This window comes from Choloepus didactylus, chromosome 10 (assembly GCF_015220235.1).
Source record: "Choloepus didactylus isolate mChoDid1 chromosome 10, mChoDid1.pri, whole genome shotgun sequence".
Lineage (NCBI taxonomy): Eukaryota > Metazoa > Chordata > Mammalia > Pilosa > Megalonychidae > Choloepus > Choloepus didactylus.
In genome coordinates, this window is record NC_051316.1 from 124790678 (window position 1) to 124816113 (window position 25436).

A 25436-nucleotide genomic window follows, 5' to 3' on the forward strand; every position below is an offset into this window, starting at 1 on the left:
AAATATGTTTTGGGAGAGGCCATGGGCCCTGAGTGTCCCTGCATGTTCTTATGGGATGTGCCAATAATTCAAAGCCTTGACTGCTGTTTACCTGGGACATTTCTCAAGGTTGGGTTTGCAGCAAACAATTTTGAGAGATGAGGTAATGTCACTCTCTGGGACAAAGAGCAGGCATGCTTACTATTTATAAAAGCTGGAGATTCTCCAAATTCAGCATTCCTCAGATGTCATGCAAACCCACTATGTGCACAGTGTTCATCTGGGCCTGCTGCACTGCCCCCATGGTTCTTAGGGGCAAGGGAAATGGACACAGACATGCAGGTGCTCATGCTACTTGCTGTGCCAGAAGGAAAGCATTTTTTTTTCTCTGATGGGAGTCTTGTGTCTTCCTCCAGTACCCATGGCTAACAGGTTAACTTACTACTTGGTAAATAGGGTAAAATTAAATCCCAGACCTGACAGCTTAGGCAAAAGGATGAGACGCTGATAGAAACATGGCTTTCCTGGAGAGAAAGGCTAAGGATCCTGCAGGCCAGGTTCAGGGATGAGAAGACTCCCTGAGCTCACACCCAAGTGGTGGGCAATGTGGGGGAGGGCGGGACTTCATTATCCAATGTGTTAAAGACTCTGAATAGCAAGAGGGAGATTAAAACAAGCTGCCTAAATGGTGCACACTCTCCTCTGGACAGGCAGAGGAAGAGACATTAGCAGCAAGCCAAGGGGAAACGTGGTAGTGGTTGCTGACTTGCCCTGCGACGAGAACGAAGCACCAGAGGTAGAGGTGGCCACCTTCTGAAGCAAAGCTGCTGGCTGCATGACAGCCTGGATTCACAGAGGAGCCCCTAAATTCCTAGGCCTGTTTTTCTAATAGTTTAATTAAGTTAAAAGCTGATGGTGGAAAAATGGCTAAGATGCATAGAGAGGAGTGGACACTAGTTAGTCCCCCTGGAACAACTAATAAACAACCAGGAACAACCTGTAAATAATCCAGAATAACTGAGGGGGGACAAATGTGACCATCCACTCATCATACACCAACCTGAACTGGGAGGAATGCCCGAGATCACAGCATAAAATCTGTAAGTAAAAACTAAGGATCCAAGCCGGAAGCACCCTCCCTCCATGGCCCAAGCTGCAAAGCCTCCTGGAGCTAGAGAGCAGCTCTCTCTGAATGAGCAAATATAGCTCAGCTGAGCTCCAACTGGGGCTTTAAATAACAAACATGGACTGCTTGAAACAAATCACCAACAAGCATACAGAGGCTTTGGGTGACCTTGGAGAGCCAGAGTGGCTGCGGACTGGCCATGAAGGGGGCTTTCTGTCCCTGTATTGGCTCAGTGGAGAAAGCCTCAGCCGTTTTCAGTTCCCAGTGCTCTGACCCAGACAAGGGTGGAGATAGCACAGGCAGAGAGAGACCACTGAAATGCTAATGACCTCTCCCTAGGGGGTCTATCTTCCCTAAGAGGAAAGGGGTGGGGCCCAGCTCTACTACCCGCCTTCCATTCAGAACCAGACCCCAGAGCCTGGGGGAACATAACCACAAGCCACACCTCCTTACACCAGTCTGGAGTTACAGGCTGATAGGCACCACCTGCTGGGCAGAAAAGCACAGTGACCTGAAGCCTCAAAGGGTGTACCAATTTTCTAAGACACACCCTCAGCGAAACCAGATTCTGAATAGTTCTTCCTTCTGGGACCTGAGCCTGTTCTGGTCTGGGAAAACCTGATTGGGGTAACCAAGGAAACCATGCCTATACAACAGAAAACTACAACTCACACTAAGAAAAATGAAATTATGGCCCAGTCAAAGGAATAAACTTGCACTTCAACTGAGATACAGGAATTTAAACAACTAATGATAAATCAATTCAAAAAGTTTAGGGAAGATATGGCAAAAGAGATGAAGTGTATAATTAAACACTGGGTGTACATAAAGTAGAAATTGAAAGTTCAAAAAAACTGGCAGAATCTATGGAAATGAAAGGTACAACACCAGAGATGAAAGACACAATGGAGACATACAACAGCAGATCTCAAGAGGCAGAAGAAAATACTCAGGAACTGGAGAACAAGGCACCTGAAAGCCTATACACAAAAGAACAGATAGAGAAAAGAATGGGAAAATACAAGCAACGTGTCTGGGAACTGAATAACAACATGAAAAGCAGGAATGTATGTGTTATGGGTGTCCCAGAAGGAGAAGAGAAGGGAAAAGGGGCAGAAGCAATAATAGAGGAAATAATCAATGAAAATTTCCCATCTCTTATGAAAGACATAAAATTACAGATCCAAGAAGCGCAGTGTACCCCAAACAGAATAAATCTGAATAGGCCTATGCCAAGACACTTAATAATCAGATTAGCAAATGTCAAAGATAAAGAGAGAATCCTGAAAGCAGCAAGAGAAAAACGATCCATCACATACAAAGGGAGCTTGATAAGACTACATGTGGATTTCTCAATAGAAACTATGGAGGCAAGATGGAAATGGGGTGATATATTTAAGATACTGAAAGAGAAAAACCACCAACCAAGAATCCTATATCCAGCAAAACTGTCCTTCAAATATGAGGGAGAGCTTAAAACATTCTCAAATAAACAGACAATGACAAGAGTTTGTGAACAAGATACCTGTCCTACAGGAAACACTAAACGGAGCACTACAGACAGATATGAAAAGACAGGAGTGAGAGGTTTGGAAGACAATTTTGGGAGATAGTAGCACAGCAATGTAAGTACACTGAACAAAGATGACTGTGAGTATGGTTGAAAGAGTAAGGTTGGGACCATGTGGGACACCATAACAAAAAGACAAAGGACAAAGACTGGGACTGTGTAACTCAGGGAAACCTAGGGTGCTCAATGATTGTAATAAAAGGTACAAATATGTTTTTACATGAGGTAGAACAAATGAATGTCAATATTGCAAGATGTTAAAAATAGGATGGTGTGCCAGTTTGAATACATTGTGTCCCCCAAACCCCATTATCTTTGTTGTAATCTTGTGTGGGCAGATGTTATCAGTGTTGACTAGATTGTAATTCTTTGAGCGTTTCTTTGGAATGTGCCCCACCCAGCTGTGGGTGATGCCTCTGATTGGATAATTTCCATGGAGGTGTTGCTCCGCCCATTCAGGGTGGGTCTAAGTTGATCAGTGGAGCCATATAAATGAGCTGACATAACAGGGAACTCAGTGCAGTGCAGCTGTGAGTGACCTTCTGAAGAGGAGCTGCAGCCAAGAGGGACACTTTGAAGAAAGCACAGGAGCTGCAGATGAGAGACAGTTTGAGGGCGGCCACTGGGGGCGGACTCTTGCTCTGGAGAAGCTGAGAGGGGACGGATATCCCAGGTGCAACTAAGAGTGACATTTTTGAGGAGCTGCAGCCTAGAGAGGAATGTCCTGGGAGAGCCATCTTGAAGCCAGAACTTTGGAGCAGGCACCAGCCACGTGCCTTTCCAGTTAGCAGAGGTTTTCCAGACACCATTAGCCATCCTCCAGGGAAGGTACCTGACTGCTGATGTGTTGCCTTGGACACTTTGTGGTCTTCAGGCTGTGGCTGTGTAACCAAATAAACTCCCCTTTTTTATAAAAGCCAATCCATCTTTGGTGTTTCGCATTCCAGCAGCATTAGCAAACTAGAACAGACGGGAATGGGGTGAAAATACAATCAATGCAAATTAGAGACTATAATTAACAGAAACATTGTATTATGCTTCCTTTAATATAACAAAGGCAATATACCAAAGCTAAATGCATATGGGGGGGGTGGGGATTAGGGGAAAGGTATGGGACTCCTGGCATTGGTGATGTTTTCTGACTTTTTATTCTACTTTAGGCTAATGCTATCTTTCCTTTTGTTGCTTTCTAGGCGTCATGTTTTCTCTCTCTTCTTCTCCTTCTCCTTCTTCTGTCTCTCTGCCTTCTTTGACTCTTCCTCCTTCTTTGTGGAAGAAATGGAGATGTCCTGGTATAGGCAATGGTACTGAATACATAAATACGTGACTCTACAGGGAATCAATTATTTACTTAGGATGGAATGTATGGTATGTGAACAAAACCATCGTAAAAGAAAGGGGTTGATGAAGAAACCTTGAGGGCACTACACTAAGTGAAATAAGACAGACACATAAAGGCAAATATTTCAGGGTCCCACTGACATGAACTAATAACAATATGGAAACTCATAGACATGAAATGTAAGTTACCAGGATATAGAATGAGGCTAAAGAATAGGGAGTGGTTGCTTATTATGAGCAGAATGTTCAACTAGGGTGAACTTGGACATTTGGAAATGGACAGAGGCGATGGCAGCACGTTCTGAGAATAACTAACAGTGCTGAATGGTGTGTGAAGGTGATAGAAAGGGTAAGCTCAGAGTCATGTACATCACCAGAAGGAAAGTGGGAGGTTAAAAGATGGGAATGTATAAAACAGTGAATCTTGTGGTGGTGAATGTCCGTGATTAACTATACAAATATTAGAAATCTCTTCCATGAACTAGAACAAATGCATGACACTCTATAACTAGAAGTTAATAGAGGCATATAGGAAAAAAATACATACCTATTGCAAACTATATACTACAGTTAGTAGTATTTTAACATTCTTTCATCAACAGTAACAAATGTACTAAACCAAAACTATGAAACAATAATGGAGGCAGGGGTGTGGGGTTAGGGGTATGCGAGGATTTGAGTTTCCTTTTTTTTGTCTTTATTTCTTTTCTGGAATAATGAAAATGTTCTAAAAATTGAAAAAATTAATTGTGGTGATGGATGCACAGCTGTATGATGGTATCATGAACTGACTGTATATTTTGGATCTTTGGATAGTTGTATGATATGTGAACAATCTCAACAAAAAATATATATATATAAAGGAAAAAAGAAAAAGCTTATGGTGTCCATAGGGTGGCAGTAAGCCATTCAACCTCAATGATTACTGTGGAATACTGTGATAAGGGCCAGTTAGCACAATGGGCTGCAATAAAAGCCATCACTCTTACCCTGGGCAATATTCCTAAGGACCAGTTATGCTATATTTTACTAACTTTTGGACTGTTGCCAATGCTCTAGCTGTCTGGTCTGCCACTTGGAAGACCATGGACTAGTAATTTAAAGACACCTCTCTTTGGAACCATGACTTGTGGAAACAAATTGTGGCTGCCAGTCAGATGGTCTGAGCCATTCATGAAGATGCCCATGATAAGGGCTTATTCTCTGGTAAGACTGATCAATTTGATGAACGAGCCGGCATTGCCCAGATCGCCACCATTGCAACCTGGATTCATCATTGCAACAAGGCAATGAATCCACCATCACAGGCTTGGTGCCAGGTAAAAGGTATTTTTTTTTTAATTAAATTCAGTTTTATTGAAATATATTCACATACCATACAATCATCCATGGTGTACAATCAACTTCACAGTATGATCATATAGTCATGCCTTCATCACCACAATCTATTTCTGAACATTTCCCTTACATCAGAAAGAATCAGAATCAGAAAAAAAAAAATAAAAGTAAAAAGGAACACCCAAATCATCCCCCCATCCCACCCTATTTTTCATTTAGTTTTTGCCCCCATTTTTCTCCTCATCCATCCATACACTAGATAAAGGGAGTGTAATCCACAAGGTTTTCACAATCACACTGTCACCCCTGGTAATCTACATTGTTATACAATTGTCTTCAAGAGTCCAGACTACTGGGTTGGAGTTTGACCGTTTCAGATATTTACTTCTGGCTATTCCAATACATTAAAACCTAAGAGGTGTTATCTCTATAGTGCATAAGAATGTCCACCAGAGTGGCCTCTCGACTCCATTTGAAATCTCTCAGCCACTGAAACTATTTCGTCTCATTTTGCATCCCCCTTTTGGTCCAGAAGATACTCTCAATCCCACGACACTGGGTCCAGATTCATCCCTGGGAGTCATACCCTGCGTTGCCAGGGAGATTTACACCCCTGGGAGTCAGGTCCTACGTAGGGGGGAGGGCAGTGAGTTCACCTGCCGAGGTGGCTGTTAGAGAGAGAGAGAGGGCCACATCTGAGCAACAAAGAGGTACTCAGGGGGAGACTCTTAGGCACAATTATATGCAAGTTTAGCCTCTCCTTTGCAGCAATGAGCCTCATAAGGGCAAGTCCCATGATAGAGGGCTCAGCACATCAAACCACCAGTCCTAATGTTTGTGACAACATCAACATCAGTCCAGGTGAGGATGTCCAACACATCCGCAATTTCCCCCAGCTCCTCAGGGGGGCCCTGCAAATATATTTTTATTCTCTGCCCAAATTACTTTGGGATGTGTCACTATTTCACTCTAACCTAAACTAACCTACCGTACTACTTCCTATTGAAAGTTCTATGTAACTGTGGTGTTTGAACAAACCGACTGTAGAGTTATCCTGTTTAGAAAATGTAGACCCTGCACCAAAAAGACCTCTCTTCCCTTGGTCTCACATGGAAGTTGAAGTTTTAAAACACAGTTTTGACCTTTACCCTTTGGCCCGGTTTGCCCTAGTCTTAACCAGATTTGCTTCATTCATATCACTAATTGAAGTCTGGGCTCTTTTTCAGCTTTTTTTTTTTTTCCCCAAAGGTTGCTGCTGTATGCGCTAATACTGACATTCATATCTGCCGAGCTCTAGCTCTCAATTTCAGGTGTCACAGATATACCCATTGTTCCAGAGACCAATCAGATTATATACTAAGGGATCATCATCTCAAAGTTTGGAGACAGCCATTACAATTCAGGAATAGATTTGGCGGCTGAAAGAGCTTACAATCTAGGGACCATTACAATAATCATTCCCCTCTTAGACTGTGTTCTAAGATTCAATTCTGAATTTACACATTGTAGTTGGTCCATAAAGGTGAGGCATTATAGTGTTTGCCTTTATTTCTGGCATACTTCACTCAAATGCTCTGTACAGGATCCATTCACCTCATTGCATGTCTCACAGCTTCACTCCTTCTCATAGTTGCTCAATATTCCATTGTATGCATACACCATAGTTCATTCTGTTCCTCAGTCTATATACCCTTAGGCCACCTCCCTGGTAAAAGGTATTTCTGATGCAGAAGCTACCACTGCATACCAGACTGTCTCTCCTGCTGAAAGCTGGCCTATTTTTCTCATGGTGAAGGAAGCCACATGAAGCATTGCCCTTGCCTGCTGCCAGCAGATCACTACATTGGACCTCTGACCTCCTCTGAGGCTCACTATTAATGCCTCACCACTATAGACATTGCTCAGGTTCCAGTATAATCAGCCACCTCCAGCCACACTACTGAGGCCCTTAAAACTAAACTGTTTTTTGTTTTTGGGTTTCTGGACCTTCTGTAGACTAACAATGGTGTGCTGTTAGTCACAAAGGCCATCCAACAATGGACATTCCATGCTCCTTACTACCCCAAGCATTTGCAATTGTTGAGACATGAAGTGGCCTCTTTAAGAAATCAACTAAAAAAGATTTATGAAATGGTGGAACTGTAACCCATAGCATCCTTTGAAATTTGCTCTATAGCTACTTGTTAAATTGTAATTTCAAAGCTATCACCTTTTTGTATATACCTTATATTTCACAGTAAGGAAATAACTGAAACTATGGTGTAATTCATAACAACTTTGGAAATTTCCTATATAACTACTTGTTAAATCATACTTGAAAGATATTATTTTTTTGTATGTATGTTACATTTCACAAGGAAATAACTGAAAGTGTAGAACTATAACCCATAAAACTTTTTGAAATTTGTTATCCAACTACTTGTTAAATTGTACTTGGAAAGTTATCATTTCTATGTATATGTGTTATATTCTACAATAACAAAATAAGAGTAAAAAAAAAAGATTTGTGACTCTACCTCTGGAACCTCCTCCAGGTCCATGCATCTGAGTGAGTCAGTTTAGTTACTGAGTATGTTTATTCCCAGAAAGGGTTCATCCCCTCTTGGCTGCTCCCTGGGTAATGACCAGGAGAAAAGGGTTGAGAGACTCATTGAGACCTAGAGATTCTGTCACTCTCTGGGCCAAAGAGCAGGCTTACTCACTGCTTACTATAAAAGTGGTAGATTCCCAAAGTGCAGTGCTCCTCAGCTGTGATGGAAACTCACTGCATGTGGGGTGTCTATCTGGGCTCTCTTGTCTCCCCCATGGTTCTTGGAGGCAAGAGAAACGGACACAAACATATAGGTGCTCAGGCTTCTTGCTGTGCTGTGAGTAATAAAACCCTTTGTCTCTGACCCTGGAGTCTTCATCAGCATCCATTAAACAGTAATACGTTAACTTCTTAGCTTTATGTAGGGTAAAATCAAACCCCAAATTCTCCATTATGGTAATATGAATTGCACCGCACATAGAAGTGAGAAATATGATTAGAGAGGTGGGCAAGTGTTAGATAATGGAGGGTCTAAAACAGCATAAGGAGCCTATGCTTTATTATATAGGCAATGGGGAGTGAAGAGGTTAAAAAGGAAATGATATGGTTGAATTCGTGTTTTAAAAAAATTACTCTGGAGGCTATGTGAAGGAGTGAGGTGAAGAGAGCAAATCTTTAGACAGGGAGACCAATTAGGAGGTTATTGCAGCAATCCAGAATAGAAATGCAGAGAGATAAATGGAAATTAGGTGACAGATTAACGAAATATATTAGGATTCTTGAATGGGTGCAAGATAGAAAATGGTGCTTACAACTGAAAAGACGGAAGGAAAAATAGGGTTAGGGATGAAGATTTTTGAGTTCTGTTTTTTTTTTTTTTAACATGTGGGATTTGAGGCATCTGAGAGAAATCTTTGTAGAAATGTCTAGTAAAAAAAAATGGATATATTTGGATCTGAAGCTTGGAAGAGGTGGCTAGGTTTAAGATATAGGTTTATGAGTCATCTATATTAAGTTGCCTCACTTGTTTTCTCCAAAGACAATCTTCTGGCATGAATGCTAGAGCATACAACTGGAAATATCTTACATTCTAGCTGAAATCTAAACATAATTTAGATGTTCACAAAAATTGCTAAGAACAGTGCAATGCATTATTGTTGTTTTACTTAGACTATGAGATGGCATCTATATCAAATATAAAGTGAAATTTAGATACCTGGTTGTACTCTGGTTTTTTGGTCTTTTATTTAAAGTAGATCTTTATAGAAAGGAAAGCAAATAGCTATCAAAAACAAGTTTTTGAAATCCATGAATTCAGGGAGCTATAGAAATGAAATCTGCATTGCTTTTCCCATTCACAGAATTCTCTTTCCTTAAACTTCTGATTGTCAACACTGTATGTTTCATATAGTCTGTTTCAAAGCTAAAATTTCCAATTACTCTACCACTATGATGGTAACCACATCTTAAACAAATCTTTAAAACTTTTAAAAAAGCTATCTGACAATTCTCCAAGCAAAGGCTAAGAATATGCTTCAAAGACCGAATAGGAGCTTTATTTGTTATTTTCCAAGTTTAAGATGTTCATCCATCTGGCAGAGCAGCTACACAATACATCAGCCAAGAACATCTCTCTGGCATGAAACAGATTCTGGCTCTCATCAACGACTGGACTGAAGGAAAGGGAACATCTTTAGGTGCTCTGTGGCTGAACTCTTCTAATATTTCTCCCCAATGCCTCTTCCAAGCCTTGGCTTCATCCATTAACTTGGTTTCCATAGGAATAGACAGAGCTATCAAGTGGCACATACTCAGACAGCACAATAGAAAGATAAAATGTTGCTGTCAAAAAAAACAAAGAACTAGGCTTTTCTCAAAGAAGAGAGGAAACCATGCAAAGGTAGCCTTGCCTTGCCGCTGAGGCTTCCTTAGCCAATGCCAGAATTTTCATATGCTTTTCCTGCCTAATATACCTTATTTTACTTAGATTACTATCCCCTCACCAGAGAGCATTTCAAATATAGGAAGCTTACAAAAAACTATATTGAAAAAATTATAAAATGCTGTGTAGTTTATTTCCTTAAGCATAATGTTGTTGTGCTTATGAGGTACCCTTATTTCTTTAAAGTAGTCCTTTAAATTGGCACCACTTTTTGGGATGATTGTAAAATTTATTTGGTTTCTCATAATTGATGTTTTATTTACACAAAAACATTTATTTGGTCTTGAACCTGTAGTACTCACACTCCAGCAAGCGTCAGGATAATCTAGAGAGCTTGTTAAAACACAGATTGCTCAGGCCCTGCTCCAGGGTCTCTCATTCACTAGGTCTGGTGTGGAGACCAAGAGTTTGCATTTCTAACAAGTTCCTGGGTGCCGCTGGTCCAGGAATCCACACTTTGGGAACCTTTGTTTAAAAAAAGAACCTAATCCAGAATTCTCAACTGTGTAGAGATTAAAAACCAAACCAGACAACCAACCAACCACATCTGTTCCCATCCTAGATGAAAGAAATGAGAATTTCACAGACTTTGAGATTAACGTTTTTAAAATGCTCTGCAGGTGATTCTAAAATGCAATCAGGATTGAGAAGCACTGACCTAATTCAACCATTCACTCAATAGTCAACATTTATGGTAAATAATTAAATAAAATATAATTTTATATTTTATAATTATATAAAATAAAATAGTAAATATAATTACTATGTATCAGACACTAAGCTAAGAGTTGGGGAAGCCTTAAAAAGATATTAAAATACAGATGTGCACTCATATACAATACAATATAATGCAAGCAAGCAGGGTTAAGTTCCATAAAAAGGATACAAAAACAGACAACAGAGGGTCACAGGGGCGAGGATGTGGTTTCAGCCCTGTGTGACAAGGGGCAAAGGTTAGTGAGACTTCATGACCAAGATGGTATTTGAGCTGGATCGTGACCTGGCATCACCGAAACGTACTTTAGCACTCTTCCATATGGCCGTCTCATTTCCCCTTCCCACTTCTTTGATATGGATGATAAGTATTTTCTGAATTTTATATAAAGTGATATACAAAGGCAGTTTCAAGTCTTGGTCCTACTCCTTCTAATCAAATTGCCCTCAAAGCTCCTCCTATATAGAAATCCTGAAGTCAACATTAATAAGCTGTATTTATCATGTCTCTTATAAACACTTTCCCACTCTGGTCATGAAAGAGAGTGAAGTCATGTACAAATGTTGTTCACCATTGTAACACAACGAGATCAGCCCTATTACAGAGGAGAGAACAGACAACAGTAAGAATGCTGAAGATAGACACCTAATCTGTCTTTGAGGGGTTGGTAAAGGCTTCCTGGAGAAGGCGCCTGAGCTGCATCTTAAAGGGTGTATACAATGAAAGCTAACAGCAGGGAGGACAGCATTCCTGAGAAAGGTAATTGAAAGTGCAAGGACATTGCATGGGGAGTGAGGGTGAGGGAAGTTATACAGAATTAAAGCTTGAAATAGTATGCCAGAGGCTAGAATGGAAAAGGAGATATAGGAAGTTGAAGCCAAAAAGGTACAAGCAAGGACTAGATGATCAAAGGCTAGATGTGTCAGGCTAAGAAGTTTGAACTTGTTCCTTCAGGCTTTTAAAGCAGCACTGAATTCAGGATTTAAGCAAGACAGTGACGCGAGAGAGGTCTCAGCCAGATCACCCCCACATTCAAAGGCAAACCATTTAATTTCTCCTGGCCTCAGTTTCCTCCATCTTGAAAAATGAGGTTGGATTCTGATGTAAAGGCCTACCCAGCTTAACATTCCTTGATTCTATGAGTCTAAGAAGCAGAGCACCACTCTTCACAGACACTGCAAAACCAAATGTTCACTGATGCTAGTTGCCTCGACAAGAACTGAATTTCTAATAATTCTTATATTCTCTACCATAGGGTAATAGTTTTTGATCTATCTCCCTTTTCTTGCACAAATAATTCACTTCCTAGCTTACTGAAGTTAAAATTTTAGAGGATCCAGAAATGCAACCCATGGGAAGGTAGCATGATACAATGAAATGAGAAAGGATTTTGGAAATCAGTCAGATCTGGGTACTTCGTTGGCTGCACTAACTGTGAGCAAATTACTTTTCAAAGTCTCAGATTTTCCATTGGTAAAAAGAAAAAAATTAGCAACCAATTCATAGAAAGTGCTCAATAAATATTGGTTTCCCACTCAGATACCATTATTGCTGTCCTCTCACAATAAAAACAGTCTTGGTAAACAGATTGTCTTTCATTTGACCGTGTTTGTTTCAGGTAAAGAAAAGTAAATTATTTGCTCCTAGCGTTCCACTGTTTGGTGTCCATTTAAGTCTGTCTGGCCTCTTCTCCTCACTTACCGTGACCAGTGTTCTCCAAGTCACATTGCCAGTAAAGTTATTAAAACATCATGTTTCAATATTAAACTCAGAAGGTAAAAGCAACCCATCTTGTTTACCTCCTGGTTCCTCTGCAGCTTCCCAAGTGTTGTGTTAGGCTCTATCTTTAGTTTTCCAACAGTGTAGTAGCTCATACTTTAGTTTTATTGATCCTAACGTGAAGTTTAAAAAAATCAATTCATCTACTCAGCTAAGACGTGTGCCTTCGTGGGAACTGTTTCGAGCAACTGAGTAAATCCATCTGTTGCCTTCTCTACTGCAGTTCCATATTATGGATGGGATTTCTGAACAGTGGGCAAGACAAACGTACAGATAAATGTATAAATAAATTCAATTGAACTCAGAAACCTGTAATGAGCCTCATTCAGTCTATGCATTAAAGGTTTCAATTACATGTGAAGCACTAACTAGTAATCCTGATAACGATTATCCATTTTCAAAATGGTAGCCAAGTCTTCACAGTGGTGATGTTTAATTCAAATCTGTATCATAGCACAACCCAAATCAGCCACCTTCATATCATATTGCAACCCAATGCCATACACAAATCAAGCCCTGAGCTCTGGACTGCTCCTTTCTGCCTGCATTCTAGATCTTTTCTCTTTGAAGAAACAACTGATTTGGTAAAGAGTATTGCTACAGTTTAGTGGTTGGAGTAGGATTGCAAGTCAAAACTATTTTAGATGTGCCATTTTGTAATTTATCCTGGGGTAGATATCCTGTTTGTTACAGCTTTGTTTTAACCCTAGTCTAAACAGTTCCAAGGGCAAGCACATCACGGTTCTTAAACCAACATTTTAGTATCTTCCTCAAGCCCTTTGTGGACCAACTGGAAATAAACAAACACACCTTTTATAAACCGCCTTTAAATCATTAATTGCATATTTTATATGTATTGAAAATGTTAGAATATAGATAAAATTACGTGGAGAAAGTCAGAAAAAAAATCATCTCCAGTTCCATTACCCTAAACCTAACACAAACTCTGTTAGCATTTTGATGTAATTTCTTTCATTCCTTTTTTGTTTAATGTTAGAAAGGACTTTTTTTTTTAATAATATCATCAGACTATACATAAAACTTTATATCTGGAACAATCAGAGATTTTTAAAATAATTTTTAACTTTTGTTATAAAAGTAATAACATATTCATTAAAGGAATTTCAAAAATAAAGAAAAGTTGAAAGAGAAAACGACAGCAGCCTCTCACGAACCTCAGACGACTCGGCATTTTGCTATGCTCCCCTCCCTCCTCTCGCCTGCAGGAGGGTTTCCATCCCCAGCTTGCTCTTACATTTTGAAATGCTCCACAATCATGTCTCAGTTAATATTCACAATATCCCTGTTGTGAAAGCCAGAACTATTTTCACTTCAAAGATGAGAAAACACAAATTCAAAAAGATTGAACTATGGATTTTCTTTTAAAAGTTTATCAGTTTATATCGCACATGAAAAAAAAATATGCTACTAAATAGCTGGTTGACCATGAGTCAGTCACAAACTGTCTGTGATTTAGTTTCCTATAAAATGAAAGGGTTGGAGGAGATGATTTCTAGGAATCATTTCAGCAATAAAGTGCTATAATTCTAACATCTTTTAGGATCACCAACATTTTTGGTGTACAGAATCTATAGGCTTTGCACAGTGCCTCATATATAGTAAGCTTTTTTGAATGAATATTTTAAACATTTTTTGATGAATAACAAATGCATCACAAATTATAAAATGAGTAGCTACCACCTTGCAGAGAAGTTATGAAGAGTAAATAACATACATTAGTTTGGAAAGTATAACTCAAAATTATAATTAATCATTATTATTGATACTTTGGAATAGAAAACAACATTAAAACTAATTGCTCATTACTCTAAAATACAGAATAAGTTAAGACATGCCAACTGATATCTGTCACCTTTCTGTAGAAATCTAAGAAATTTGCTACGAAGTTTATTTCTTTATTACTCTTGTTTCAAGTGTAAGTCATCTTATTCTCATCAATAACCCATTTAACTGACTGTTTACAGACAGATGGTGAGACAAATGACAAATTAGCACTCCCCAGGTTTGTGGCATGGACATAAAAAGTGAATTTACTTTTCAAATACCTTTTATAGCCATAGCCTTGCAAGTAGAAGACATCTTATCTGCTTTACTATTGATCCAAATGACAGGGCTGAGCATCAGATTAAGGATATGTCAGAAACCTGAAAGAAGGCTACCAACGGATACAGCAGGATGGTAACTTCTTTCAAAATGATCTATTAAGGCTACTGTGTTTACAAAGGCAGTTGAGAAAACACAGTGCAATATATTGGGTTTTATCAAGTAACCAGCAGAGTGCCCATAAAAACTTCTGAAACTAATATGAACCCCCATACACCAATCATGATACATGTTTATTTCCAGTAATAAAAACTATGCACAGGCTTTTCATGATAAAACAAAGGATAGAGGGGGGTTTTCCTCCACTCCACATCCCTTTTCTATTTTCACATTTTTCTTCTCAAAAAATGGTAGCATTCCTAAGAAATGATATCTGTTGTAAGACAATGGGAGGTACTATCTAATTCAAGCTGACTGTCAACCTGAAAGTTCAAGCGCAATTCAAGAATTTCATTCTACAATACCATCTTTGGTGAAACTAAAATATGACTTAGCTAATTACGGTAAGGACCAAAAAAATGTCATGCCAAAATAGAGTCCTGAAAAATAAAAATTCTCAGTGTTTCTTATATATAATAATTAATGAAAAAAGAAACTGCCTTGGGGATAAAATACCAGTATGTAAGAAAAAAAAAGTAGCAAAACAAAAAAAGAAACCCAGTCAGAAGTGGGAAAAATCTGCCTTTCTATGATCACCTTGGGATTAGCACTTCTTTAAGGAAGATCCAATACTTTCTAGACTAGAATGAATTGAAGAATTCTGTGAGAATTCTGGGGAGAGATAAAGCTTCAGAAAACTCCCCTTTCAGATGCTTTTAGACAGACTTGGAACCAGTTTTGCAAAACTCAGAGTGCTCTAACCAATACGAAGAGCCCAACGTTTGACACTGCTATAGACTAGAGACAGAGAGCTGCTATCTAAAATGATTTAAAACATCAGCAAGCTACCCAACTTTTTAGTTTGCCTTTTCCGCCAGTGTATGACACGTTTTATAGCAGTAATAAAAGGTTGTTATTTTCACCAGCTTAAATAGTGGTGAATATAAGAATCTAAGTGTAATTACATTATCATTATTAAATGCTGTAGATATAAATCAGGACACCTGGATTTTGGTCCTGGCTGTAATTAGTTACCTAAACATAAGCATATCATTCAATTTCAAATTACCAAAAAATTATTGAGCACCTACTTTTGAAAGGCATTGTTTTTAGATGCGATGAGTATGACAACTTTCTGGGCTTCAGTTTCCTCCAATGTGAAATGAGGGTGTTCAATTAAGTCCTAAAATAGTATTTGCCATGCTAGTAAGGTTATGATAAAAAAAAAAAAAAAAGTAGTGAGATGAAATGAGTATGAGAAATCCTAGATTTTAAAAAATTCACAGGTTTCTTGACTTCATGACTTTATGACTTCATGACATAGCCTTTAAGAAGCTAATATGCATTGTGACTTTCCAAGAAGGAGCATGTTGTATTTTCCAAACTTATTTGACCATGAGATCTATTTTTCACACAGCAGTTCATGGGAATATTGTTCTAGGGAAGAAACTTGGAGAAATGTAGCATTTGGCATTTAGCTTTTATGATTTTTACTGCTTTTTAAATAAATAAAGAACTGCTGACTATCTAACGTCATTTTCCTTTGGTAGAATAAATTTGGAAAAATAGGCTTGAGGAAAAACTCTCACAAAACCAAGGAGAAAGCTACTTGATATACTACAATTAACAGCAACAACAGAAAGTCAAGCAACTGGGTAATGGGTAATATAAAACACTGAGAATGAATGCTGGAATATGCAGGAGGAAAACAAAATTGTAGGGAATATCTGAAGCAGAGATTCTTTCCAATCAAACCTCCTTTCAACCTACATTACTGAAAGAAACTGGGATGTGCTTAGTATGGCTCACCACATGCTATAGGTGCTAAATGTCAAGCATATGTTGGACTTTATGCTTTGCATCTTAGGTGATTTAATCTGCCTATTCTACGGGGAAAATCTAAGTTACTGCCTCTAACATACCTTGAACGCACCCTCTTCAAGTGCGTCACATTACTTTCATGCCTTCCACTAGCTCAAATTCCCTATCACATCCTTAACTCTCCTCTACAGATGGGTAAGAGATATTGCTCTGGTTAAAATCAGGTGGCAACAAACAGGGCTGTAAAGCTCAGAGCTTCCAAGTGTAGTCATGTGCATCTGAGGAGGATTTCTGGTAACCCACAATAAATCTAGTTAGTCCAAAGGGACTAAATTTATGAATGAGTCTGCTCCATAACAGAGCCACATTAAAGAATGACTCTGCTGACCTAACAGTGGAATATTCAAAGAAAAGAACAAAATTTTGGATGTGCGGCAACTTCTTTCATTCTGAAGGCCACCAAAGTAAGTAAGCGATATCTTCAGAAGCTACTATGTGACACCAGAGGGTTTAAGCTATAGTCAAGCTACATGGGGAAAGAAAGAACAGGGAATAAAGAGAGAAAGAGGAGAAAGGAAGTGAAACAGGAGGAAGAGAAATGGAAAAGAATTAGGATTACATGAGAAAGAAAGAAATGCATATAAAAGGAAGCATCAATCTATTTCTCATTCTCTTCTGTATTCAACCTAGCTTGCCAATGTTTCTAACAAATGCCATGTCTATTCTGCCTTTCAATCTTGGCTCTATTCTTTGCCTGAAATCCTATCCACATTCCCATTCCTTGTCTAAGTCTGAACACTTCCTTAAGGCCTACCTGAAACATCAATTCTTCCATGTATTAGGAAGGTTCAGTACAGGAAACAGAAGCCATTCTAGGTATTTTAGGCAGAAGGGACTTTAATATAATGAATTACATGCTTATAAAGTAATTGGAAGGACTCTAGCTAGGCTTCAAGGAACGACTCCTTAACAACATAAAGCCATCATTGTGACTATGGTATTATGTTCAATGCACAGCTGTAGTTGCATTAGGAAGTCAAAATTAAAAAAAAAAAAAAAAAAAAAAAAAAGCTGCTATAATAACTGCCTCTCAACATCCAGGAGAAAGATGAATAGAAACTTTCCCTTGATGATTTCTCCCATCTCTGAACCTGAGAAGCACTTACCAACTGACCTCCCTGTAACGGACATTCAGCTTACTTGTAACATTAATACCCTCTTCAAATATATCCAATCTCCTTATCTCAAGTGTAAGGCCTTGCAGCTAGAATTATGGTGTATATCATTAGTTTCTCCTTCCTCTGATCAAGCCTAACTCAATTCCTTTGGATTTTTTTCAAGTATACATAAACTGCAAGTTATAAATAAATAATGCCTCTGCATATCATACCTTTTTGGTTTAGCATAGGGTCACTCTAAGACTTCCAGGGTAATTCTAATTTCTCAGGCTTGTATCTTGTGAGGTGAAAGATTCAAAACCTATTATGGAAATTTTAGTGTATGATTGAGGTTTTGTTTTGTTTTTTTTTTTTTTTTGCCCTTTGGAGAGGAAAGTAGTATAAGGAGAGTTGGGGAACAGGACACATTTTTGATACCTCTGGAATAACCTGAGGTTTGACCTGAGGTAAGTTTACTTTGCCCTTGTACTTGTTTGGAAGCAATTCTCCATTGTGTTTCTACATGTCTAGGAACTTGGATTAACTTTTCAAGGATGTCTGCATAGCAAGTAGCCTTGGAAGCTACAGATATGGTGTATCTTCTTTCAGGTCAGAGAGTGGATTTGTCTCTTGACCAGGATAATAAAGATAATATCTCTCTTGGAGGCAAAGGTTGAGCAGATTTGCTTGTAACTCAGATGTGAGAATGGGGGTTTTCTAAGCTCAGGTTTCCCATATAGCATCTACCTGGACCTGTCGCCACATTCCCCCCTTGGGACTTAAGGACAAGGAGAACCAATGCAAACATCAAGTTCACATTGCCTGCTGTGTCATGAGTAATAAACTCTAAACCAATTTGGTTTTATAGTCTCATTACCATTTGAATCCATGGAAGTATGCAAGCCAACCTAGCAGCTGCAGTAGCTTGGCCACTTAATAGTCTTTTGGGAGAGTGGTCATCAACTATTTGTAAATGACTAAATGAGCAAATGAAACATGGCAGCAGTGAGGAGAATGGTTTGACGAAAAGAAGACTCAAATTAGGGAGACTTAGGCTACTTAAGTTGTTCAGACAAGAGGTTATGGTGGTCTGGATTAGGACAATGGCAAAAAGCACCAAAGAGGAGTAACCCTGAATAGCCCCTAAACTCCTGGGCTGACTCTTGAATTTCATATGCAAGGGGATTCTCTAAGAAACCCACAGAAAGCAACAAATGTAAGGCTGCAAATGCTAAGCAGAGGTTTTAGCTACTATCCAACACAGAAAAGTTTGAGTCCTACCTATATAGAGGACTTACCATACACCTCAGGCTTTTGAAATCTCAAAAGAACCATGCCTTAAAATTATAGACTATGTACCAGGACTAAGAGACCCAACTAAAGATTAAGGGAAAAATGGAAGCATTCAACAAGTTCAATGTGATCAGTCAGTTTTAACTGTCTGCTAAAACAAAAGTCAACACTGTTTGGAAAAAGATAACAGAATCAAGAGTCCATAAACATGCATATTCACAATGCTGAGTGTGGTGGTTTGAAGCTGTTATGTACCCTAGAAAAGGTCATGTTCTGTTAATCCATTCTTGTGGGTGCAGACCTATTGTAGGTGGGACCTTTTGATCAGGTTATTTCAGTTGAGGATTTGCCCCAAGGTGGGTCTTAATCCTTTTACTGGAGTCCTTTAAGAAAGATGAAATTAAGAGAGGTTCACAGAGAAAAAGCCCATGGAGGAGCTGAGAGAGGAAGCCACTGAAGCTGGAAGTTGAGAGCAATAAAACCTGGACCAGCAGATGCAGGCCATGTGTCTTCTCATGTGACAGAGTATCCCAGATGCTGGCAGCCTTTCTTCAGAGAAGGTATCATCCTGTTGATGCCTTAATTTGGACATTATCACAGGCTTACAACCATAAATTTGTAAGCTAATAAATTCCCATTGTAAAAGCGAACCCATTTCTGGTATATTGCATTCTGGCAGCTTTCGCAAACTGAAACACTGAGTAAACACTCGAAATTTACTATACATGCAAATAAACAGAAAAATAGGATTTGATGTTAAGAGAAAAAGCAATCAATATAAACAGACCTCAGGATGACCCAGGTGTTGGAAATAGCATACAAGGACTTTAGAGTAGCTATTATGAATATGCCAAAGGACTTCTCAGAAAAGATGCTCATAATGATCAAACAGATGGGGGAATATCAGCAGAGAAAATAAAAGTATAAAAAGAACCAAACAGAAATTCTAGAACTGAGAAGTACAATATTTGAAATGTAAAAGTCACTGTGTGTACTCAGGAGACGAGATCAATGTGTAAGTACAGAATGCATACTGTAATCCTAGAGCATCCTCTTAAAAATAATGCAGAGGTATAGCTAAAAAGTCAATAGAGGAAATAAAATGAAATACTAAATTTTATTTGATTAATCCAAAAAAAAAGCAGTGAAAGAGGATGAGGGTAACAAAAGAAGATGGAACAAACAGAAAATAAATATAATAAAATGGATGACCTAAACTCAACTACATCAATAATTCATTAATCATAAATGGACTAACACTCCAACTGAAATGCCTATATTGTCAGACTAAATAACAAAGCAAGACCCACCTTTACACTGTCTGCAAGGGGTACAGGTAAGTTGAAAGTAATAGGATGGACAAACATATGCCTTAAATGAGTACTCATAAGAAAGTTGGAGTGGCTACATTAATATCAGATAAAGTAGATAATATATTTACATAGTTTCAAAGCAACTCCCCCAAATAGCTATTAATTACAAAGGTGAAAAAAGTACCCATACAGTGGAGAAGCCTAGCAGACACTACCTTAATCAAGTGAGCAAATGAACTTCATCAGGACTGGGAAAAATCAAACTTCTTGACACCAAATCAGATTCAATGAGAAGAACACAGCATCACTTCTATAATATTCCTGACAAGATAAATAAGAGAAATCTGATCATGAGAACATACATAACAAATGAAAATTGAGGGAAGTTGTAGAAAACATCTAATCTGCAATCTTCAAATGTTTCAACATCATCAAATTTGAGGAAACATTAAACTTTTCAGATTAAAGTAGACTAAAGAGACTTGACAACTAAATGTAATGTGGGATCCTGAACTTAATCTTTAAGGACATTATTGGGATAATAATGGGGTCTGAGGGTTAGAAGGAAGTACAGTTTCAGTATTAATTATCTGATTTTGATGGTCATGTTGAGGTGATGTTGGGAAATGACCTCGTATTTACAAAATACACAATAAAAACTTGGGGTGATGGAGCATCCGGTCAGCAATTCACTCTAAAATGACTGAAGAAAAAAAGTTTTTGTACTGTTTGCAATTTTTCTGTTAAGTATGAGATGTTTCAAGAACAAAGTTTATAAAAAGTCAATTTGTACACAAAATACTTGAATACCACTATCAACCACTTATATCTAATTGATATTTATAGAACACTATACCTAACAACTGCAGAATACAGTGCATATGGAACATTCATTAGAATAGAACATATCCTGGGTCATAAAAAATAAGTCCCAACAAATTTCAAAAGACTGAAATCGTACACAACATTTCATTCATCTCAAAAGAGTAAAATTTGATATTCACAATACATTATTTATAGAAAAGTCATAAATATTTGGAAATTATACAGTAAATTTTTAAATAATTCATCATTCCAAGAAGAAATGATAAGGAAAATTGGAAAATATTTCAAACTTAAAGATAACAAAAATACAACATATCAAAACTTGTGAGTTGCAGCTAAAGCTACAACTTTCTTTCCCCTAAAGAAAAAGGAAATTTTATAGATTTAAATAATTATATATTTAATTAAATTATATAGAAATATAAAGTGAAATAAGCATGTTCTATATTTACATATTATATAATATGCTTATTAATTAATAATTATTTTAAAATAAATGACCTAAGATTTCAGCATAAGAAGCTGGAAAGAGATGAAGAAAATAAACCCAAAGAAAGTAAAAGTAAGGAAAAGGGAATAAAGATAAGAACAGAATTTAATGAAATGGGAAAATGATAAATATTAGAGAAATTTGTAAATATTAATAAAGTTAATAAATTTATAGCAAGACTGATCAAGAAAAAACACAAATTACTACTATCAGCTGTATTAATTTCATATTGCCACTGTAACAAACTACCACAAACTTAGTGGCTTAAAACAACACAAATTTGTTAAATTAGAGTTCTTTAGGTCAAGAGTCTGATGCAGTCTTACTGGTTTAAAATTAAGGTGTTAGCAGGGCTGCATTCCTTCTGCAGGCTCTAGGGGAAAAACTTTTTCATGTTTTTCCCAGCTTCTAGAAGCTGTCTGAATTCCTAGGCTTGTGGCCACCATCTAACCAGCAATCTTATCACTCTGTCATGTCGTCCATCACATCCTCATTCTCTAACTCGCTGCTTCCTTCTTTCCCTTATAAGGATTACACTGGCGCCACCTGAATAACGCAGGATAAATCCCCTATCTCAAGAATCTTAACTTAGTCACAGCTGCAAAGTCCCTTCTACTGTGTAAGGTAACAAATTCACAAATTCTGGGGTTTAGGACATGGGCTTCTTTGGCGGGCCAACATTCTGCCTACAACAGCAGGAATGAAAGAGGAGATATCACTATAGATACTACAAACACAAAAAGGACAGTAGGGAGAAATAGAGAACAACTTCCTGCCAACAAATCCCTGGAAAAGCAGCATACCAAAATGGACCAAGGAAGAAATATAAAATCTATTTAAAAATTTTTTATTCTACTAACATAAATAAACCTAAAATTTCACCTTTTAAATATAATCAGTACTGTTAATTACGTTCACTTAGTACTACTACCATCACCACCATCTATTACCAAAACTTTTGCATCATATATTTGAAATTGTACAATTTAAACATTAACTCTACATTCCCTCCCCCCACTCAACCCCCCTGGTAACCTATATTCTAGATTCTGAGTCTATGAGTTTGATTATTCTAATTATTTCATATCAGTGAGATCATATAATATTTGCCCTTTTATGTCTGGCTAATTGCACTCAACATGATGTTTTAAAGGTTCATCCATGTTGTCACATATATCAGAACTTCATTCCTTTATCCATTTTATGCATATACCACATTTTGTTTGCCCACTCATCAGCTGATGAAACAACTTGGGTTGTTTCCATCTTCTGGCCATTGTGAGTAAAGCTGCTATGAACATCATTGTGCAAATATCCATTCCAGTCCCTGCTTTCAATTCTCTTGAGTATGTAACTAGTAATGGAATTGCTGGGTCATATGGTAATTCTAACTTAACTTTCTGAGGAACTGCCAAACTGTCTCCCACAGTGGCTACACCATTTTATACTCCCACCAAAGGTGGATGAGTGTTCCTATTTCTCCGTATCTTCTCTAACACTTTTAATTTTGTTTTTTCTAAAAATAGTAACCATCCCAGTGAGTGTGAAATAGCATCTCATTGTGGTTTTGATTTACATTTCCCTAATAGCTAGTGATGTTGAGCATGTTTTCATGTGCTTTTTGGCCATTTGTATTTCCTCTTTGGAGAAATGTCTATTCAAGTCTTTGTCCATGTTTTAAAAGGGTTGTTTGCCTTTTTGTTGTTGAATTGTAGGGTTTCTTTATATATTCTGGGTATTAAACCCTTATAGGATATGTGGTTTCCCAGTATTTTCTCCCATTGAGTAGGCTGCTTTTTTTTTTTTTTTTTTAAACCTTTTTGACAAAGGCCTTTGATACACAGAAGTATTCAATTCTGAGGAGGTTGCATTTACCTTTTTTTCTTTTGTTGCTTGTGCTTTGGGTGTAAAGTCTAAGAAACCACTGCCTAACACAAGATTCTGAAGATGCTTTCCTACATTTTCTTCTAGGAGTTTTATGGTCCTGGCTCTTATATTTAGGCCTTCGATCCATTTTGAATTAATTTTTGTATAAGGGGGTCATCTTTCATTCTTTTAGATATGGTTATTTAGTTATCCCAGCACTGTTTGCTGAAGAGACTGTTCTGTCCCAATTGGGTGGATTTGGCTGTCTTGTCGAAAATCAATGGACCATAAATATGCAAGTCTATTTCTGAACACTTAATTTCATTCCATTGATCAATATGTCTATTTTTATGCCAGTACAATGCTGTTTTCACCACTGAAAGTTTGTAATATGCTTTAAAGTCAGGAAGTGTGAGTCTTCCCACTTGATTTTTCTTTTTCAAGAAGGTTTTGGCTATTTGGTACCCTTTACCCTTCCAGATAATTTTGATGATTGGCACTTCCATTTCTTCAAAATAGGTCACTGGGATTTTGATTGGGATTGCGTTGAATCTGTAAATTGCTTTGGGTAGAACTGAAAACTATATTTAATCTTCCAATCCATAAACAAGGAATGTCCTCCATTTATTTAGGTCTTCTCTGATTTCTTTTACCAGTGTTTTGTAGTTTTCTGAATACAGGTCTTTTACATCTTTGGTTAAATTTAGTCACAGCTATTTGAATCTTTTAGTAGCTACTGTAAATGGAGTTTTTTTTTTTTTTCAATTTCCTCCTGAGAGTGCTCATTACCAGTGTATAAAAACACCACTGATTTTTGCATGTTGATCTTGTATCCTGCCAATTTGCTGAACTCGTTTATTAGCTCTAGTAGTTTTGTCATAGATTTTCCAGGACTTTCTATTTATAGGATCATGTCATCTGCAAATAGTGAAAGTTTTCCTTCTTCCTTTCCTATTTGGATGACTTTTATTTCTTTTCCTTGCCTAATTGCTCTAAGACTTCCAGCACATCACTGAATAAGACTGGTGACAGTGGGCATACTTGTCACATTCCTGACCTTAAAGGGAAAGTTTTCAGTCTTTCGCCATCGAGTATGATGTTAGCTGTGGGTTTTTCACATATGCCCTTTAACGTGTTGAGGAAATTTCCTTCTATACCTGTCTTTTGAAGTGCTTTTATTAAGAAAGGATGCTGTATTTTGTCAAATGCTTTTTCTGCATCAATCAATATGATCATGTAATTTTTTCCTCTTCAATTTGTTAATGTGGTATATTACACTGATTGATTTTCTTGTGTTGAACCACCCTTGCATACCTAGAATAAAACCCACTTGGTCACAGTGTATGATTCTTTTAATATGCTGTTGAGTTTGATTTGCAAGTACTTTGTTGATAATTTTTTCATCTATTTCATTAGAGAGACTGGTCTGTAATTTTCTTTTCTTGTAGTATCTTTATCTGGGTTTGGTATTAGGGTGATGTTAGCTTCACAGAATGAGTTAGGTAGTGTTCCCTCCTCTTCAAGTTTCTGGAAGAGTGTGAGCAGGATTGGTATTAATTCTTCCTGGCATGATTGGTAGAACTCACCTGTGAAACCATCTGGTCCAGGCTTTTCTTTGTGGAGGTTTTTGATGACTAATTCAATCTCTTTATTTGTGATTGGCTTCTTGAAGTCTCCTATGTCTTCTACAGACAGTGTAGGTTGTCCATGTGTTTTTATGATGCTGTCCATTTCATCTAAGTTGTCAAATTTGTTGGCATACAGACATTTATAGTATCCTCTTATTATCTTTTTTATTCCTGTGGGGTCTGTAGTAATGTCCCCTCCCCCCTTTAATTTGTGATTTTGTTTATATCTTCTCTCTTTTTTCTTTGTCAGTCTAGCTAAAGGTTTGTCAATTTTCCTGATTTTTTAAGAGAACCAACTTTTGGTTTTGCTGATTCTACTAATTATTTTTTGTTCTTAATTTATTTCTGCTCTAATCTTTGTTATTTCTTTCCTTCTGTTTGCTTTGGGATTAGTATGCTGTTCTTTTTCTAGCTTGTCCAGGTGTGCAGTTCATTCTTTGATTTTGGCTCTTTCTTCCTTTTTAATTTATAGTGTGTAGGGCTATAAATTTCCCTCTCAG

General features: G+C 37.7%; 1 protein-coding gene across 4 annotated transcripts in view; it reads right to left on the bottom strand.

Moving 5' to 3' along the window:
• Positions 1-25436, bottom strand: part of INVS (inversin) — a 259001-nt gene that overhangs the window by 146954 nt on the left and 86611 nt on the right. The window contains exon 1 of one of the 4 annotated variants that reach the window (XM_037798545.1): positions 20343-20450. The exons of the other annotated variants lie outside the window; for them this stretch is intronic. The gene's annotated coding sequence lies outside the window, so the exon portion shown is untranslated. Of the gene's footprint in view, positions 1-20342; positions 20451-25436 lie in introns of those variants that run through there. 4 annotated transcript variants of the gene reach the window in all.